Source organism: Megalopta genalis, chromosome 5, assembly GCF_051020955.1.
Source record: "Megalopta genalis isolate 19385.01 chromosome 5, iyMegGena1_principal, whole genome shotgun sequence".
In the NCBI taxonomy this organism is placed as follows: domain Eukaryota; kingdom Metazoa; phylum Arthropoda; class Insecta; order Hymenoptera; family Halictidae; genus Megalopta; species Megalopta genalis.
Window position 1 is genome coordinate 6,696,294 of NC_135017.1, and position 21,118 is coordinate 6,717,411.

The window sequence follows — 21,118 nt, forward strand, 5'->3', positions numbered from 1 at the left end:
CATTATATAACAAGCATGCTCGCTGTTACAATTGAAACGGCACAATAAAAAAAAAAAAAAGAAAAGCAGATGAGAAAAAAAGGAAGGCGACATGAAACATGTATGCTTGTCAGTGTGAACCGTTCTTTCGGCAAGCCAATGAATTAAAGATGGCAGATTAAGCCGAGCATGTTAAACCCCATACTTTCCATCCTTTTCCTTCTCTGCGATTGATTTTCTACGGCACTGCGGAGTCCGCATCTCTTTTATCTATATAGCATGTGGACAACATTCCTCCTCGAACCGTTTCGATCTGGTGCAGCCATTATTACCAATCATTAACCCACAAATTGGTGCAATAAATATCGTACCGTGAACTACAACACGAAACAAATTAAACAAGCTACACCATGTACACGTAGTACGTACGATTCCCTTTTTACTTAATGAAACTGTCTTGCATCCGTTTGATTTGTATTCGAGCACATTTCTGTGTACTTTTATACCTGCATTCAGGAATTGTGTGCAATCATAGCACAATCACGTTATTATAATTATTAGTACGGCGGATTTATGCGCAAATTAAAAATTGTCGAAATTAATCGCAACGAGCAGAGATTAAATGAAAGCGAATTGTTTCTTCGAATTAATGAATATATATATATAATAATATATAATATATATATTGTATTATACTATATTATAGTACTATAGTTACTATAATATATATTATATTATACTGTATTATATTATATTATGTATAATATTAATAATTTTAATGAATGTACAGATCGATTTCTTTTCAAACGATTACCAAATAATTTTATTAATTTTCTTGCGAATCGATATAAACTTGTTTTGTTTTTCGTTTATAAACTGAATACCCCATTTCAATGGAATAAATTAAGTTAAAAATAATTTGACATATCTTTGTGACAATACAGAATATATCGTTATGTCAATATATCGTTATATAAAATTATGAATCATAAAGTGAATAAGTTAGCATACAGAAGGATCAATTATCGTGACTAATAAATACAGTTGAATGCTAAAGAATGGGACGTTAAATAGTAATTACATTCGTTCATTTCCCTGTAAATCGGTGCACGTATTTTACAAACTTACGAATTATAAAATTACTATGTTAGCATACAGAACGATCAAATATAGTGATTACTAATAAAATAGAATATGCTGAGTGAATCGTCAAAAGATAATTTATTTTTCTTGCTCTGATCGGAACATTAATTTAATAAATTTGTGAATTATAAAACGTACGTGTACTAATGTATAGTAGATCAATTGGGCTAATTAAGGGACCATACCAATTAGTAACTGTAATTAAGAAGAATTAATCTCGATCGATTGTAAAAAGGAAAAAGAGAAGAGTTAAATTGGAGTTGAACAGTACTAGATACTGTTCCAGGACCCACGTTTAAATTACGGCTAACGCGGTGAATAAAGTTTTCCGTAATTTTGCTACCGTCGAAATTCGCATAAGGGGTTGTCGTAATTTGTAATGACCATAGCTGTGTTACTAACAATTTTACTGCTACGATTCACGAGTTTTATTATGCTCGTTATATGCAGTTAGAATATCAACGGAACTGAGAATGCTTGCGCATTTATGGCTTTGGTAAACACTGGCTGAACACGGTTCCGGTGCATGAAAATTTATTAGTCTTACAATCAAGTTTATTTGGTTATACGTCGGTATCATATTGCTCACGGTGAGAATTCCGGGATCCACCGAAATAAGAATACAATAGCGCATCAGAAATACGAGAGAATTCATGAACGTGATAAAATCTGTATAATAAGTTCTTCAATAATATGATCAAAATGATATAATAAATGTGACGGTGCAATAAGAATAATACGATCAACGAATTTAATAATACTTCAGCGAATCCAATAATACAGTAGTATAATAGAAATAATATAATAATATAATGACCTAGTAAAAATAGTATATTATAAATATAATAACATGATAAAAATACTATGAAAATATCATAACGTAATAAAGAAAAAACCGACTATAAATTCAACAATATCATCGAAATAAGAACAACAAAATAATAAAAAATTACTTTGATAAATGTAATAATATAATATTATAATAGAAATAATATTACGACTTAATAAAAATATAATGACAAAATCAAAATAATAGCACTGACAATGTAATAACAAAGATGCTATAAAAATGATAGCACCGACTATAAATTCAATAATATAATCGAGATAATGTGATAAATGTGACAATACAATAAAATTTATATAACAAAAAATACTTCAATGAATGCAATGATACAATAGTATAATAAATATGATAACACGTTAAAAATACTGTAAAAATATAATAACGTAGTAAAAGATAACAGCGCCGATTATAAATTCGATAATGTAATCAAAATAATGAAATAAATGAGAGTTAAGAATTATTAAAAATTAAGAAAAGAGAATTAAGAAAAATTAAGAATAATATAATAAATGAAATAATATAATAAAAATAACTTGAATAAATGTAATAATAAAAATAATATTCTGACCTATATATATAACATAAAATGTAATGACGTGATAAAAGTAATAGTATACCAACTATGTAACAAATGTCCCATTTCAGTTACAACCTAAACTCCCCCCGCCCCCCTCCTCGGAGAAACAGTTCTCGGAGTCGCAAAACCACTCCCCGAAAAACGGAATTTGCATAGGAACACGCTATTTGTCACCGGCTGGAACACCCGGGCACCACCCATGACAAAACAAATAACACCATCGTCCCAATTCCCGAGGTACAACGCCCGAAAGAAAAGTCTCCCTCGATCGGTCTAAACAAGGATCGTGCTTTAATGATCTCTCCACGGAGAGAGAGAGAGAGAGAGAGAGAGAGAGAGAGAGAGAGGAAGAGAAAGGGAGAGAGAAAGAGATAGAGAGAAAGAGAAAGAGAAAGAAAGAGATAGAGAGAAAGAGAAAAAAAGACATAGAGAGAAAGAGAAAGAGAAAGAAAGAGATAGAGAGAAAGAGAGAGAGAAAGAGAGAGGAAGAGAGAGAGAGAAAGGGAGAGAGAAAGAGAGAGAGAGAAAGGGAGAGAGAAAGAAAGAGACAGAAAGGGAGAGAGAAAGAAAGAAAGAGAGAGAGAGAGAGAGAAGAGATCGGATCCCCGACGACTGTTTCTCCCTTTTTTGTTCCGAATCACCGTGATGCGGCAAGAAACGAAGAAAACCTACGGCGACCATCTTGCGGTCAACCGTGTTCGCCCAGAGGGAGTCGCATTTAGGACGAGATTTCATTCTTTCTAATTTGTCCTCTCTTGCGGCGCGGCGAGACTGAAGGGAGAGGAAGCCTCTCGTCCTCGTTAAATGCCGAAGGGCTGCCAACGTCGCATGCCTCGCAGCTCTCGAATAAAGAATTTGTCATTAAAATAAATTCAAAGCGCCCGACCACACCACCCCCACCCCCTTCCCCTCGAAACAGTCGAACGTGGTACTCGTTAACGTCTCCGGGCTTCTTTGTCATCCAATTTCATTCACATGGATAAGGAAAATTGGAATCGCAACGGCGCTGCTGAATGGAACTGTTCGTTTGATTAACAATCGTTGATTAACGAGCGTTGATTAACATGTTCTTACGACGATTCTAATTTATTTACTATTTTTAGTGTAGCTGTTGATGTAACGTTAGTCTGAAGCTGTGTTTTTATGGAACTGTTTATACGTTTATTTTTAATGAATTTAGGTCAATGTGCTACCTCTTGAAATCAGTCAAATATGGTCTCATTAACGTCTCCATATCTTGTCATTGACATTAATGAGTGAAATTAAAATAGGAGAGACAATATCCAAAACTGTTCTTTTCAATTGATGTTATATAGATGAAACTGTTAATTTAAAGTAGTTAATAGTCCGTCAAGTTTGATGAATAACCCTCTGCAACAATTATTATTATTATATTATCTTGATGTGAATTATTAAATACTTTTCTACATTTTTATCCTAGTAGTTAATTTGATATTATTTTGTAGCTGTGTTTCATAGGAAACAATTTATGAAGTGTTACTTTTTTTGGAACAATCAAATATGGCCTCTTCAACGTCTCCATATCTTGTAATTAAATTTCGTCGTCATTATAATTCATCGAGTACAATGAAAATAGTAAAAATCACTGTTCAAATTCATTTTCTTTAATTCAAGCTAAATATTTTTAATTACCAAAATTTCCAGCATCCATTAAAGGAACAGGGTTGATGCACGAAAACAATTATCATTAATCATTAATTGTAATATCAAAATCATTAATTGTAATGTTAATGTATTTCTATTAAATTTGTGCCCTAATCGTTGAGCTACTGCGAGTGCAACGATTAGGTGACGCTAAGGTAACAATTTAACAATAAAGATGTAAAGCACAGCCTAACTTTTCCAGCCATTTAATAATTTAGGGGTACCGCGGCCAAATTTGGACCAGCTATCGTTCATTTTAGAAGTAGGTTGGTTCTGATTTACAATTCTTAGTGAAACTAGCGCCATTAACAACACCGTAAATAACCTTCTTCTGCGAAACGAAATCTAGCCAAATTCAGATCCTAATGCTTGATCAGTTGGTACCGTTGGTAATACTGCCAGCATGTTCGTCTATGCCAATTTTTTACATTCACCTAGATTTCACTCAGTCTTAAAATTACTCAATTTCAAAAAATGTTTACTGTGAGCCTGTAATAATAATAATAATAATAATAATAATAATAATAATAACGACAATAACAATAGACGATAAAAATTAATCTGGACAAGTTCCATATGCTAGCTATACATATTTTCGTGGACTTTGATTAATGTTAAATAATATTAATTAATATTAAACTTGACATAACCTTGAAAAAGAAAAATAGATGGAAAGTGCACAAAAATGTAGAAACTAGAAAACCAAAAGTAAATAGACGTAAGAAAACGTCTGCTCGATTGAAAAGAAAGCAAGAAAATGGCCACGCTATTTGAATGACTGGAAAGAATGCAAGGAAATGGTCACGCTATTTGATTGCTTAAAAACTAACGAAAGAAAATAGCCGCCACTGTTCGATTATCCAGAAATGAACGGAATGAAAACAGTCACACTGTTTGATCGATTAAGAAAATCTCAAGAAAACAGTCATACTATTTGATCAACTATAAAGAATACAAGAAAATGATCGCACTATTTGATTAATTGAAAAATATGCAGAGAAAATGGTCACACTATTTGATCGATTAAAAAGAACGCTATTTCATTGTTTAAAGATAAACGAAGGAAACGGCCAGACAATTTGATTGATTAAAAATGAACGAATGGAAATAGTCACACTACTTGATGGACTAAAAAGAATGCAAGAAAATGGCCACATTATTTGATCAACTAAAAAGAATATAAGAAAATGGTCACACTGTTTAATTGACTAAAAAGAACGCTAGGAAATGGTCACGCCATCTGATCAACTAAAAGGAACGCAAGAAAATAACCAGACTGTTCGTTTGATTAAGAAGAACGAAAGGAAATGGCCGCACTATTTTACCGGTTAAGAAAATCGCAAGAAAATAGCGATGCCAGTTCGAAACAATTGTAATCGTCAAGAAACATCCCGAGCATCTGCCAAAAATTTATCTTCTGCACAAAGAAACGAAGTCCACCGACAATTCCAACAACCGCAATTCCAAAAATGGCGGCTCGAAGCACGTCGATAAAGGGGAACGGCCCTCAAGGGTCTCGGAGGAACCGGAAGCCGTCGGCGCGATCAATTTTCTAGGACTCGCGCCGATGGAAAAATACGTTTCCTTCGCTCTGATTGTTTCGAGGGCGGGAAAAGGAGGATGAAAGGGACAGAGGGAGAGTGCCGGGCCGCCGAGTAATGAATTAGAACCCGGGAGTGCCGGCGTAAATTTAGAGCCTGAAATATTCATGCGGGGCTTCGTGGCAGGCCTGAAAAGTTAAACGTGAGTGCGCGGCAGGCATTTTCGACCGGCGAACGGCATCCGTCCGGGACGTCTTATTATTGGATTCGAGGGTGGACCGGCCCCCCCGACAATCATCGAACTGATGGAAAGAAAAAATAATCAAGCGCCCGGCAGCTGCGAGCGACGATCCGGCTATAAATGGTCCCCGTCGACGCGTGAATTTTTCATTTCACTTGGGAAATTTCCGCGCCGCGACGCCTTCCAAATCGATGCTATTTTCCGTAATAGTGTCTTTAGATTAAGTTACAAGTTTTATACTGGCGAAAAATGGTCCTTAGCCATCCAGTGTCAAATTTCAAGATCACTGGTATTTTATTAAACGGAATTCTGCAGGTTTCTTCGGATGTGCTCGTAGAGCGTGAAAAGGCGAGTTCAACGAGTACAATGATGGTGTACTTTCGATCCATCAGTCCCGAGATATTTGTGTCTGAAAGGTAACTACTTGATACGTTCAGACGCAAGTATTTCGAGACTGTTTGATCGGAATGGTGTGGTTATTGTAGTCGTTGGATTCGTCTTTTCAAGACCTATAAGACTACCTAGAGCAAACTACACAATTCTACATAATATAACAGCGTCCGGGAAAATTATGTAGGTTAACTTTTAGACGCAAGTATCTGGGCATTAGATGATCGGAATGTTACAGTGATTATAGTCCTTAGACTCGCCTTCTTATACACTGTAAGGACGTGAAAACAAAAATACAATTCAACCATATAAAAACTATTACATATATTCTAGTGTTAATTATTTTAAAGCGACCAATTATTTTGATTTCAAATATTATTGCGATTTAAATAGCAAGTGTGTGTATTTTATATTCACGTCGCGAATTCGCAGAAAAATGTAAAAGTTTAGCGAATATTTCCTTGCGAGAATACGGTAATTAGGTAACAAATGAATTTCGTGCACTATTTCATTTGGAGGTTTATCAGTTAATGAGATCATCGCCGACCGGTGCACGAAAAAGGTGGTCGTGGGGGTGAAAAAGAAGCGTTCCAATTCTGAATTCTGCGTTTGAATTGCAAAGTTTTCGTCGCCACGGCGGGAAGTTTGAAATTAGTGGCACGGAAACAACTGTTTGTGATTGTTTGACGAAGAGTCTTCAACGAGCTTAACTTTTTTTATCATCCTCGATCGCCGCGGAACGAGTGCTCTCGAGGGACGACAAGGAAAAGGCTTCCATTTCGTGGATGATTTCCTGAGTTTTTTTGATCGAAACTTTAATAAAACGTCGCCGCTCTTACGAAACTTCTGCCATAACCGGTAAAATTGAGCAATCTCAAGTAGTAATAACAACTATTTAATAATTATTGAACGTTTAATGATCGAAGTCGTTTTATACGAACAAAAGTTTCTGAAATATGAATGTTGCTTTCAATTTCATGGCAATGGAGAACAATTTCTGGTAAAAAAAGTGCAGTCGATGGCAACTTGCCTTAAAAATAAATGAACAACTTCTTACAAAATAAAAGTACGAATGAAACAAATGTGCAAGAAAGTTGCTTCCAACTATTGTTTATGATTCAACAATGCCATTAATAAATGAAGCAATATTTTTTCTATTTTATTTTCCCTAATTTGAAAAAACAAAATGGATATTTATAATGCCACGATTTTAAATGGCTTTGTGACCTAAAATACAGAATTTAATGGTATTAGAGCAATTTTAAGCAATAATTTTTGTTTTGTAATTTTTAATATCGATTGATATTTATTATTGATACAAAATTACCATTCTTCTAAAAGTACCATTTTAATAAATGAAATTACAATAAAATTATCACTTTTGTAAAGGTTATGTCAAGAGTACAATTCTTTCTTTGCAAGAGTACAATTCTTATAAAATTCCCATTTTCAAAAAAATACTCCACAAAAGCGTCATTCTTACCAGTTTTTGACATATGAAAGTAACATTTTATTTTTTTCTCCAGAATAATTCTCCATTGAAAATACACAATGTCTCTAACAAATTGTTGATATTTAAATTGTAATAACTTCGTAAAAACGAATCGTACGACAATAATCCTAGACTCATTTTAAAGCTCGAATTTTTTTAAACCTCTAGTTTCGCAATCCGACGTTCGTTTTTTCCCCAGCACGCATTTACACGATACGGCAGGAAGACTGAAGACACGTTTTTACTAAAAAGTACTACAAATCGGAACGTCTCCAAAAATACTGGAAAATGTTTCCTACGAATGAATGCGCCATGGATTCAAAGATCGAAGTGTCCCCTTTAGAACGACCCTTGAAACTTGGTGCACGATTTTTTTTCTAGTCGTTTTATCGAACCTGAACGAGGAACAAGTTCTTCGTCCAAAGCCCTGGTGTACTTTTAACGCAGGCGATACAGCTGTCGTTCAAAGCTCGATAAAGTGACTAAAAAAAAATCGCGCATCAACGTTTAAGGGGTCGTTGCAAAGGGGAGACTTTGATCTTCAATTCTCTATTGGGACCAGTCGTGATAACAATTTTTCGTTGTACTCACGGGCGTTTCAATTTGTGTAACATTTTCAAGAAAAAGCATGCGTCTAGGTATACAACTGCACTACATTGTGCAAAAATATGATAGGAGAAAATGGACGACGCACAGCAAAAGTAGAAGCTTCGAGCTTAAAAATCAGTCCTTTGTCGTCGCGCGACTACGGTAATTTGCCCTAGAAATGACAAATTTAGGATTTGCATACATTTTTCTGGTTCGAAACATCGTATTTGCTGAAATAAACTAAAAAATATGTGTTCCAACCATGATTTTCGGTAGTTTTAATCATTGAAATTCAAATTTCCCACGCCGACGACTGGAATTTGTATCAATACGCTTCCTTTTATTTTCCTTATAAGATATTCACGAATATATTTATTATTTACGATACATCGTGCATTTATTCGAAACCAGAATTTCTAATCGACATTCATTTTTATTTCACTGGATTTTCATTTATTTACTCACATTTCGTATGCTTGTATATTTTATTTAAATTGAGAACACCATAAATGCTAAGTTAAATTGGTAAATCCAATTAAGAATTGTTCCGCGAACAATTTCCACGAGTTTCGAACTTTCAAATTTGAATTTCTCCCGCGCCTGATAATTTAAAAAACAACTTAGAACAAGAACACTTATTCGGTAACATCGATAATAGTAATCAAATTGCTTCGACTGCGGTACAGCAATTTCTCCCGGAAATGCCAAATTTTTGGTTGCTGTGAATTTCCCTGTGCTACTCCTATGCCTATGTGATTTATTGCTACGTCGATGCTAAGGCAACATAACAAACACAAAATGGTCTATTTGGGTATGAGTCGGGTAAGAAAAACCGCAGAGCTACAAGGTAGGTGATCGCCGAATCGTGTCACATGGCCTCCGAATTGCCTTCGAATCGTGGCAAAAAATTAGAAATAAAAAAATTAAGTTTATTCCAGCATTACTATGTATTCATATTTATATACACCGGCATGCTGGCCACTGTTTTTTTTGCCGACTTCCCCGAGTTTCTTTAAAAACGAGCCGCGAGACTCGAAGAATCGCGACTTAGTATTCTCGGATCTGCCGTTTTCAATTCCGACCTCCGTACATTTCTGGGAGAAATTACCGTATTTTCACGGAATTCTAACAGTTCGAATATCGCCGTTTAATCGCCGTCGAATAAATGCAGATGGGCTGTGACGAGTTTCGTTTGTCTCGTCGGAAACAATTAACGAGCACCGTTTGACGGACGATTTCGTCGACGTGTTCTGGCAATAATGCTGCGGCTGATGGAGCCATTTCGAATGTAATCGGGCGTGAACGAACGCAACATAAACGTGTTTATGAAGTTCCGCGCGCCATGTTCCGGGAGTTTCGCGGCGCAAGTGGGTTAAACTTCCGGCCAAAGTCGGAGTAATAAGATTTTCTCGCGATCCCTAAATGATATTTCGGATTACTCATTGCTAAGCCCTGTGTAATCGTTCGGGGTGAAAATGATTCGACCGACCCGGCTAAATAATCACGTTAAATTTTCCTCGAGTGAAAGAAACTACGAACTTCTCGCCCCTAGCACCTGGCTCGAGAAATTGCTGCAGCTGTGTGTTCCGCCAGTCAAATTGCATCACGCTGGGCGTTGCATTAATGCTTCCGCTGCCGAGCTATCGCTCAAAGATATATCCACGCGAAACTAAAGTAATTTCGTTCGCGGAATCGATGTTGGGGAATTAGTATTGTTCGAGCGAATTACTTTTCTGATGTTCCGATGGCCTGCGAAGTTGCAGCGAACGTTGTGGCAGATGCTGCCACGAACGATCTCAGAAAATTTTAAGCAGTATTGTGGCACACAGTATGCAGTCATTTCTCCCGGAAATGCCAAATTTCGGGTTGCTCTGAATTTCCCTGTGCTAGTACTACGCCTATGTAATCTATTACTACGTCGAATCGTGGCATTTGGCCTCCGAATTGCCTTCGAATCGTGTCACGTGGTCTCCGAATTGCCTTCGAATCGTGTCACGTGGCCTCCGAATTGCCTTCGAATCGTGTCACGTGGCCTCCGAATTGCCTTCGAATCGTGTCACGTGACATCCAAATTGCCTTCGAATCGTGAAAAAAATTAGAAATAAAAAGTTAAGTCATCATTTTTATTCTAGCATTACTATGTATTCATATTAATCTATATCGACATGCTGGCCGTTGTCTTTTTTTGTCGATTGCCCCGAGTTTCTCTAAAATCGAGCCGCGAGGCCCGAAGAATCACGACTTAGTATTCTCAGATCTGCCGGTTTCAATTCCGACCTACGAACATGTCTAGTAGAGATTACTGTATTAGGTATCTTGGCAACTTTGCAGCAACTTGGTATTGAACCGTTTCGCAAACGGTGTATTAGATATTTTAGCAGCATTGTGCCAGACAAGGTAGCAGTTATAAGGTAGGTCAGTTATAAGGTTGCAAACATTAATTAACCAACGTAGCAATATTGCAACGAACACGATGGGAAAGGTTATATAATCAACATTGTAGCAATAATATTCATCTAGGTAGTTCGTTAGAAACTTGTTTGAAAGCTTGAGACAAGCAATTCAGAAATTCTATTCAGTAAAAGAAGCCAGAAAATTATTTAATTTGAATGTGATTTCGAGTATGATCGATTATTCGAAATTGACAACAAAATCTAGAATTGAAAACTCGAAATTTAAGATGCTGAAGTAGATATTTTACTATATATTAAATAATTATATTAAATGTCAAGCAAATTCTTCAATTTTGTGATTGGAACGTAAAACAATTCATGAAGTAATTGAAAAATCAGATATAGTACACAGAAACGAATTAAAAAACCAGGAAGCACAGAAATGAATGAAAATATGAAAAATTATTATACGCGAGTGAATAAATAATTGCATAAGTAATTGAAAATATCGAAAAGTACGCGAATAAATGAAATAAGAAAACAAGAAATATTATATATAAATAAATGAATCATCACATAAATAAATGAAAATATAAAAAAGTATTATACTTGAGTACATTAAAGACTGCACAAATAAATGAAAATATCACAAAGTATCATACACCTGTAAAGCAACAAATGCACAAATAAATGAAGGCAACGAAAAGTAGCGAATAAGATCAGAATTTAAAAGTTACTATGTACAAATAAATGAGAAAACCAAAATATATTATACACGAATAAATTGAAAACTGCTTAAAAAGTAAACGAGCGAAGAGAAGAATTAGAAAAGAATTAGAAAAGAATTTCAAATGAATTAGAAAAACGAAAAGCGTTGAATAATAAAAGCAAGAGGTAAACGAATTCAAAAACAAGAAAAACTATAATACAATATATTAAATAATAAATAAATAAATAAATTGAATAAATAAATAAATTCAAACAAATAAGGCGTGACCGAAAAGTATGGCAATAATTCCGAGACTCTCTGCGCGAGCACGTAGCAACAATGCGACAATGAAATCCCTTAACACGGTTGAAGGTAGTTGAATAATATACCAGCCGAAGTGTCGCCGTCAATTTTCACGGACGTCTACGCCGAAAAGCAAACAAAATGGCGGTTTATTAGCAGGGGCAGCGAATAAAACTTGGTCCGAAATAAAAACAGAGGCGCGAGGGGCCGCGCGATTTATGAATGAGTCGGTTGCAATTCGGACGTGCAATAAAATTCCTGGGGAAGGGAGAGGCGGACTATGAGGGACAAAGGAATTTATCAACGCGTCGTTAACGATGGAAACGGAAGGGAAAGCACGATTGTGTAGGTGTGTGTATATGCGTGGGTGTTGCCGCCGTGTACAACCCTCCCCCGCAGTCGGAAACACGCGAGAAACCCGTGTTTCTGCCGCGGCAAAAAGAAGGAAGAGCCGTCCGAAAATTTACCGTGGAACAATGGGCCCGGCCGGCAATTAAGAACAGCGAGAGGAAATATTTATGTCGGCCAATTTATCGGCGGATTATCGCCGCCGGCAACAAAACGAGCGATTCCTGGGACATATTTACGCCGGGGAATTCGAATTCCGAGGCGGAACCATCTGTTCTCTCTATCTACGGAATCGGTTTTACCACGATCTTTGCTCATTGATGTTGCATTTCGGTCCCGGCGATTTATCATCTGTAAGTTCGCGCGGCAAAAAACATTTCTTTTCCCGTGACAATTAATTATTGGCAAGTATCGGCAGATTTTTTGCGGGTCAGATTTTTTACGAGTTATTTTCATCGATATTCTTCGCGATTTAGAAGATGCGCTTCTTCTTTGCTGCGATTCAATCAACTGGCAAATATTTGCGTCGGAAAGATTTCTTCCGAATTTTAAACAGTGAAGACGAAAATTTTCGTCGTGAAGAAATAGCAATATTTTGTGTTTTGACGAATGTACTCGTCGTGCGTAAAAGTTTGCCGTTCAAATTGCGATTTCAGTGAAATGTAAAATATATTCGTAAATAAGACGTTTTGAAAAAATGTATAATCGTCATAACGTAGCATAATCGTTATCGTTTACATTTTGCAACATATTTTGGTTACATACTTTTCAAATTGGTTGCAACAGCTAGTTGGTTAATTAAACAATGAATAATATTTTTAATAGATATCTTGGCAGCTGTTAAAGCGTGAGATTTTCTTTGGAATTATTTTTCTATTCACGTTCTTTACAATTGGGAAAATGTGCTCCTTTTTTTGCTGTAATTTCTTTACCTTCATTTTTGTTATACCAAGCAGATTTTTTCTTATTAGTTGCTAAAGCATAACAACTTTTAGAAATGATTTTGATTCATGTTGTTCTCTTTTTATGCAATTTGCTCACATTTTTGCGAACCAAAATGATTTCTTGCTTGTTTGAATCAAATAAGGAATTACATTTTTGATAAATTTTTTTACGGTCGTTAAAGTGTACAAATTTTTCGAAACTATTTTTATTAATATTCTTCACAATTCAAAAAGAGTGTTACTATTTTTTTCGAATTAAATAGATCGGAAGAAAACCTTTCTACATTTCTTGAAAGTCAATAGAGTGTAAGAATTTATGCTTTTAATTCCGTTTGCAACCTTGTGCGACAAAAATAATTCTCTCTCATTTCAATGAAATTTTATTTTTATTATAATTATATTTTTTTACAACTTTTCCAACAGTTATTAAAATGCAAGGATTTCTAAGAGAATTTACCTGTTCTTTACGACACAGAAAATGTTTTCCTTCCTTCCTCTAATTAAATCAGTGAAATGGAACTTACCTACGTAATTTTTGAAAGTCGTCGAGTACAAAAATTCTCGTATTCTCGTCTATGCTCGAATATACGGAGAAAAACCGTGTTTCCGAAAATTAAATAACTCGGGAAAGAATGTCTAAAATATACCGGCGGTAATTAGCCTCGGAAACGACGATTCCGAAAAGTTATTTCGTCCGTTGGTTTTTAGCAGATTTTACCAAAATGGGCGAAGCTATAAACTGCCACTGAAAGAACCAAGTAAGAGGATTAATCGTTTGAAGGTAACCCCGTCGAAACGAAGTCGTTAGGTCAGTGGAGTTTGTTCTCTCTCTCTCTCTTTTTTTTTCGTAGAACACGAGATCTCGTTACGGCGGCAGAACGTGGCAGATTTAATTAATTCCCACGTGGGGGAATCGGGCTTTTTGGAGCTTTCGTTTCCGGTCCTCCGTTTGCTTTGTTGACTGCTCGGCGGCTCGCGTTTTTCAATTTTACGCATCGGAGGCTTTCTTCTGGTCCGCCGTAGCATCATCCCTTTCGCCACAGTTTCAATCCCGTGCTCCTCCTCGTGCCGCCTTCTGTCCGAGGGTTCCAAGCAAAGCTCCACCTTTTCTCGGGACAACCGTTAAATATTTGTTTGATACACACAGCTTCCGCGGCGGGTTTTCCGGCGAACTTTCGCTACGATTAATATCCGAGCTTTGTTGGCCCGCCGTAAATATAATGTTTATACCTCGTTAAGACCGGACACGCATACTTAATTTATTCGTTGGGCGGATACAAATTGGGACGAGACGGGAATTAAGAGAAACATGACCGAATTTTTTCGCTTCGACGAAAATGTAGAATTCGATGAGTGCAGAGTTGTAAATTCAATTATTAATTCGGTTACATTATGATTCGATTTCACTCTAATTCAATTTCGCAACTTTGTCACATCGTATTTAAATTATACAGTAATTCAACTACGGTGCAATCTAATTACGCATACTTAAGATCGGACACACATAATCAATTTATTCGTTGGGCGGATAAAAATTGGGACGAGACGGCAATTAAGGGAAACGTGACCGAATTTTTTCGTCTCGACGAAAATGTAGAATTCGATGAGTGCAGAGTTGTAAATTCAATTATTAATTCGGTTACATTATGATTCGATTCCACTCTAATTCAATTTCGCAATTTTGTCACATCGTATTTAAATTATACAATAATTCAATTACGGTGTAATCTAATTACGCATACTAAAGATCGGACACGCATACTCAATTTATTCGTTGGGCGGATACAAATTGGGACGAGACGGCAATTAAGAGAAACGTGTCCGAATTTTTTCGCCTCGACGAAAATGTAGAATTCGATGAGTGCAGAGTTGTAAATTCAATTATTAATTCGATTACATTATGATTCGATTTCACTCTAATTCAATTTCGCAATTTTGTCACATCGTATTTAAATTATACAGTAATTCAATTACGGTGCAATCTAATTACGCATACTTAAGATCGGACACGCATAATCAATTTATTCGTTGGGCGGATAAAAATTGGGACGAGACGGCAGTTAAGGGAAACGTGACCGAATTTTTTCGTCTCGACGAAAATGTAGAATTCGATGAGTGCAGAATTGTAAATTCAATTATTAATTCGGTTACATTATGATTCGATTTCACTCTAATTCAATTTCGCAATTTTGTCACATTGTATTTAAATTATGTAGTAATTCAACTACGTTGCAATTCAATTACATAATTCAAATGTTTCGGTTAACATAATTGCCAGTGTTAATTCTAGCACAATGCAATTTGAGCACAATGTAATCGAAGTACAATGTACCTAAAATACAATGTAATTGAGATACAGTTCTTCAAGTTACAGCCCAGAATTTTGAAGATGTAAGATATATTTTCATGTTTTTCTTTCGTATACCTATTTTTTTGTCATTTATGTCTGATTTATTATTTTTTACTTCGTAATTTTCTTTCAATTGCAACGTAATTACTAATTTTAATTCAATTACATCGCAAGCAATTTCAACTCAGTTAAATCATAATTAGTAACATCAATCTAATTGCTCTATTTCAATCTAATTAGTCATAACTAATTTTAATTTCATTTCTTCGAGTAATTAGTAACTTTAATTTAATTACATCATAATTAGTACTTCTAATTCTATTACATCTTAATTAGTACTTCAAATTCAATTACGTCGTAGTTAGTACTTCTAATTCAATTGTATCTTAATTAGTAATTTGAATTCAATTACATCATAATTAGTTATATTAATTCAATTACATCGTATATTCGTAATTTATATAATTTAATTACTTTGTATTTTGCAATGATAGCTCAATTGCAATTACGAATTATATAATGGTTTGTAAAAAAGTAATTCATTCTGTTGTCTAATCGCTTCTGATCCAATATTGCAATAAACAAGCCTGTTCTGAACAATTTTACTATCAGTTGTATAGAAATAATTGCTTTCAACTACAACATGAAAATTATGTACAAGGTGTTTACGGATAATATTGTTATTCAATTTGTTGTTGAAACGGTGTAAATTTTCTCCTGTGTTATTATTTAATTCCTACCGGGATTACCGAAACATCGTCCCAAGCACTCATGCGCATCACTCCCCTAATTATACAAATATTAATGCAAGCCTCCGTGTTGATTAGTCTTAAGCATTAATTAACCTACCCCCTCGCCACACCTGTTACTTCCCATAATTTATTTATCACAAGTCATCTCGAAGTCGCTTCAAAATTCATTTACATTGTGCTATATCAGCACTAGCGAGAAAATTGTGGGCAATAAATTTACTATAATCGTTATCAAAATATGGCAGATATTTTATTATCGTTTACTAAAAAAAAAAATTATACATATTTTAATAAAATTATACTGCATCAAAATCTAGCATATTAAATTGTAAGATACTGGATAAATATTGCAAACAAAATATTACAAATTTTAACGGACATTGCATTCTTTCGTTGCAAACTTGAATAAAAACTGCAAACTTTCATGGAAAGTACAAGCTTGATTAAATATTGCAAACATGGATTAATATTGCAACCTTGAACGAATATTGTAAATTCTTTTGCAGCAAATCTGAATAAACATTCCAAATTTCAATGAATATTGCAAACTTCTATAAATATTGCAAGCTTGCATAAAAATTTGTTGGAAACTTTTTTTGCTACAATCTTGAATAAATATGGCAGACTTTTTCCTCGCGAAATTGAATGAATATTACAAAAATTCCGGATCAAATATTCACATTAACACCATAAATTTTTAAATATTTAACAAATACGAGCAAAGACGGTTTTCATAGATCCATAATTTGCACCGCAAACGACAAATACCCGCTTTCCAATAAAGAATAATCCGGAATTCATTAACTTAATGAATCCAAAGGGAAGAAGTCTTATATTCTCCGTGGCCAGAATTTACCTCTCCGATTAATTCCAGTCGGATTGCGGCAGAAATTACAGAGAAATTGATTTACATCCGTCTACTCCGCGTATCGAATTTCAATGTTCAATATTAGTCCAAGAATTCTGCGTTACGGCTTTTGATCGCCTCGCGAATCATGCGAATATCATGGCGGACGATCGTTCCGCGGCCTTTTAATTAACACTGCCATTAGCGCACCGTAAGAAGTGCCAAAAGAATTTCTCATTTTGCTAAACATTCGGAGAATGTGCCGCGCTGTCTGTCCATCTTAACGAGCGGTGCATTATCGAACGAAGGGAAAATCATTCTTCCAAGAAAATTATGTTTCCAGTTCATCGAAAAATTGAGAACTAAAATTTTTTCAACGTCGTTCGATTTGCCTGCGACACGAAATTATACGCGTACTTGATTTGAATAAATTTGAAACGTATGCGTGAAATATTTGACATAAAAATTGCCCATATTTATTTATTTATTTAAAGTTTCTGAATTTGTAGTTTCAATTCATTTCTTCAATCCATTCGTTTCATATACTCGTTAAATTTATTTTCTCAATTTGTTTATTCAATTTTTATTTGTTCAATCCTTTTGTTCAATAATATTATTAAAACTTTATATAAATTATATCAATGGGAATCAACGTCTTTAATTCAAACAGAATTGTTTATTAATTAAAATATCTAACATAAATTATGAAAATTTATTTGTTTATTTAATCAATTATTATTCTAAAACGTACACATTACAGAATTATATTAATTAATTTATAAACAATTTAAATAATGATAACCAACTTTGTTGATTAAATAAAAATTGTTTGGTTCGCACGCGCGAAATTGCGAATTCCGTATTTCTCGCACAATAAATAATATTTCAGCTACAAAATATTCGCTCCGCGTAACAATACAATCAAGTCAGTGGTAATTGAAAGGGGATGGATATTTTTTTTCTCATGAAAAAACATGTCGAAACTGTAGGATGAAAATTTTCCGTACGAGGCTTCATTTTCGAGTAAATCGAGTTAGTATGTTCATTGGACGTGCTGAGAATCGAATGGGCTTTGTTGGTCTGACTATAAACCGCATGTTGTACTTATGGCAATCATGAATGTATAGGTGGCTGGTGAAGACTCGGTACGATAAGCTTTCCGCATCGATCTCGGTAATTCTGTTTGCTAAATAATCTTCTTTACTGTGAGTATTACTTCGACTATTCTCACGTTTCTTAGCGTTGCAGTGGGGGCAGCGACCCCTAACTCTGGAAATATTGTTCTTGGCCATCTCTTGAGATATTTCGATGAATCAACAAGGAAATAACAGCTACGTGCCATCTTCTTTTTATGTATTTCTTCCAAAATTTTAAATCCACTATTGAGGAAGGAAAAATTATTTCTACTCCGAGGGTGGTTTCTGGTTAATGATATTATAACTGTCTTGAAGATATTTAACTAAATGAACATGGTAATAGTAGATACTAATTAGCTTCATTTTGTATATTTTTTTCAAATTTTAATTTCTCGATTAGGGGAAGAAAAATTATTTATGCTGCAGGGGTATTTCCGGAAACAGTTTATATTAAATAAATCTAAAAGGTACTATTATATATAGTAGCTACATACATACACTTTTAATATATTCTTTCCAAAAAATACCCTATTGGGGTATATTTATATTGAGGTTAAGAAAGCATTTTTCTTCTGGAGGGTGATTTTTGTAAAATATTGTACTAGTGAATAAAAAGATTAACAAAATAAATTTAGTAATATTAGTGTGTTATTTCCGAAAGTTTTAACAGTACTTTGTTTAAAATTGTTAGAATTGAAATTATAATTATTATAAAATGTTGTAAAATTATGAAAGTGAATAGAGATTGTAAATAATAAAATACGATTTCTTTGACAAAATTACTACTCCGAGAATGTGATGAAAAGAATAAAATGCTTTTGGCTATCTGGTATAAACCGAGGAGAATTTATATAAATGCATCGAGAGGGTGGAAACGAGAAATCGTTCTTCAAATAAAGAAAAGGGGATATAGGAAGCCAGTTATAGATGTTCCACGATGCTAAATGGGCAGTTTAAAGGAGTTACAATCAAACAAAAATTATTTCGCTCCATTAAAGCTGCATCGGCTCTCAGATAAGGTGCCACCCCCATTAAAGGTGGTGTTCCCATTTATCGATATGTTCTCCGCACATCATTTAAAAATAGTTCTCTCATAAACCGTAGGATATTTCCTCACAAAATCCTGCAAATTTGTTCACACTTATTTCAAGGTACATTCGTGAATTTTCATAAATTGTTATCACTGCTATTGTTATAATTATTCGCGAAAGAAACGCGACGAATTACAATAATCCTTTAAGTCAACTAAATTTCACAAGCATGTGTTATTCAGCGCCTAAAAAAATAGTTCGAAACCGAATTCTCGAAACAAGAAAAAAACTGCTTCAACAAATACCACGGAAAATTCTGAAAAAACCTACAGACATGCGTTTGCCCTCGCACAAACACTCCAGAAAAGAAAAGTAAAATAACTCGACTTTACTCGTTGCAGGGTCTGCAAACAAGAAAACGACAGGCGAGCACTGAAAATTTAAGTTTTGCATTTTCACTAATTCTGTTACAAATTGACTATATTTTGGACAAATTTTTAACAAATAAAAATGCATGACTGTTGCTTGTAGCATTACTTGATTTTTCCAATAAAAAATTCCAAATACTGAATTTGAAAAATAAAATCACACTGCTCAATTCTACTTAAGAAGCACGTTTGATAAATAACGATAACAATTTCCAAGTTAAAAATCAGCAGAAACGTACAGATGCAGTTTAATTATTAACTACCCCAATTTTGTAGACAAAAGTCTGCAAAAATTCATAAACGTGGCTCAAACATGTTCAAACTAAACAGTAATGTTTCACAAAAATTCTTTACTTAGTTTCTTAAAAAAGATGTCCCTACACCCATTCGAGACGAACCCTACAATCATCCCCTTTAAATCATCCAATAGCAACATTCGCTAAAAATAACCACCCCAATTTCAACTTCAAAATACCAAAACCTAATTCACACCTACCCCAATCCTTCCCCACGAAAACCAAGCGACAAAAGTCACCCTCTCCAACCAACCCTCATCGAACTCCCCGAAAACATCATCCTAGCATCCACCTGTCCTACAACTCCTGCCCACCCCAGCCAAAAGAAACCGATCACCCCGACCAATAAAAGCACCCTCATCCGGAGTCGGCCACGAAGATGATCGGCTGGTAGACCAACGGTGACCATAATCCTCGGCGTCAGAATTTCCTTGTCGCAGTCGCGGCAGGGGTTGGGGGTGGTGGTTGCGAGGGTTCCAGAGTGCCACTAGACTCGCCATCGGTATCCCTCTGTTAAACCCGGCCTCTCACCGTCGAAACAACACCGGGAACACGCTCGAAATACGCGCGCGCGTCGATTCCTCAGGACCCGGAGGGCTGCGGGGGCGGGCGCAGCGTGCACATCCGCCGTATCAGGGGCTCCATCCACTTGGAACTCAGTGCTCTCTCGCACCCCGAGCCGAGAGAATCGGAGAAACCCCCTGCCCGTCGGGGTGCGCGAGAAAATCCTCGGGAAAGCGCTCCGGAGCCTCCGCGACCCCTAAAAACTAACCCGGAAAAGTCATCGCCCCGAAACCACCACCCAAAAACAAACCCGCGAAAAATCACGCCCCATAAACCATCTCCCAAAAACCATCGCTCCAAAACGGTCGCCTAACACCATTCCCTAAAAACCATCGCCCAAAAACTACCACCTAGAGACCATCCCCCAAAAACCATCTTCCAAAAACGACCATCTAAAATCAATTTCCCCAAAACCACCATCCGGAAACAACCACCTAAAAAACCATCGCTCGGAAACCATCTCCCAGAAACCATTTCCCAGACATCATCCCTAAAAAACAATCTCATCAAAGTCATCCCGCTAAGACCATCGCCCGTTAAACATCCCCAAAAAC

General features: G+C 35.5%; 1 protein-coding gene across 1 annotated transcript in view; it reads right to left on the reverse strand.

The window, feature by feature from the left end:
• Positions 1-21,118, reverse strand: part of LOC117226405 (midasin) — a 140,626-nt gene that overhangs the window by 19,594 nt on the left and 99,914 nt on the right. The gene's annotated exons all lie outside the window — the stretch shown is intronic.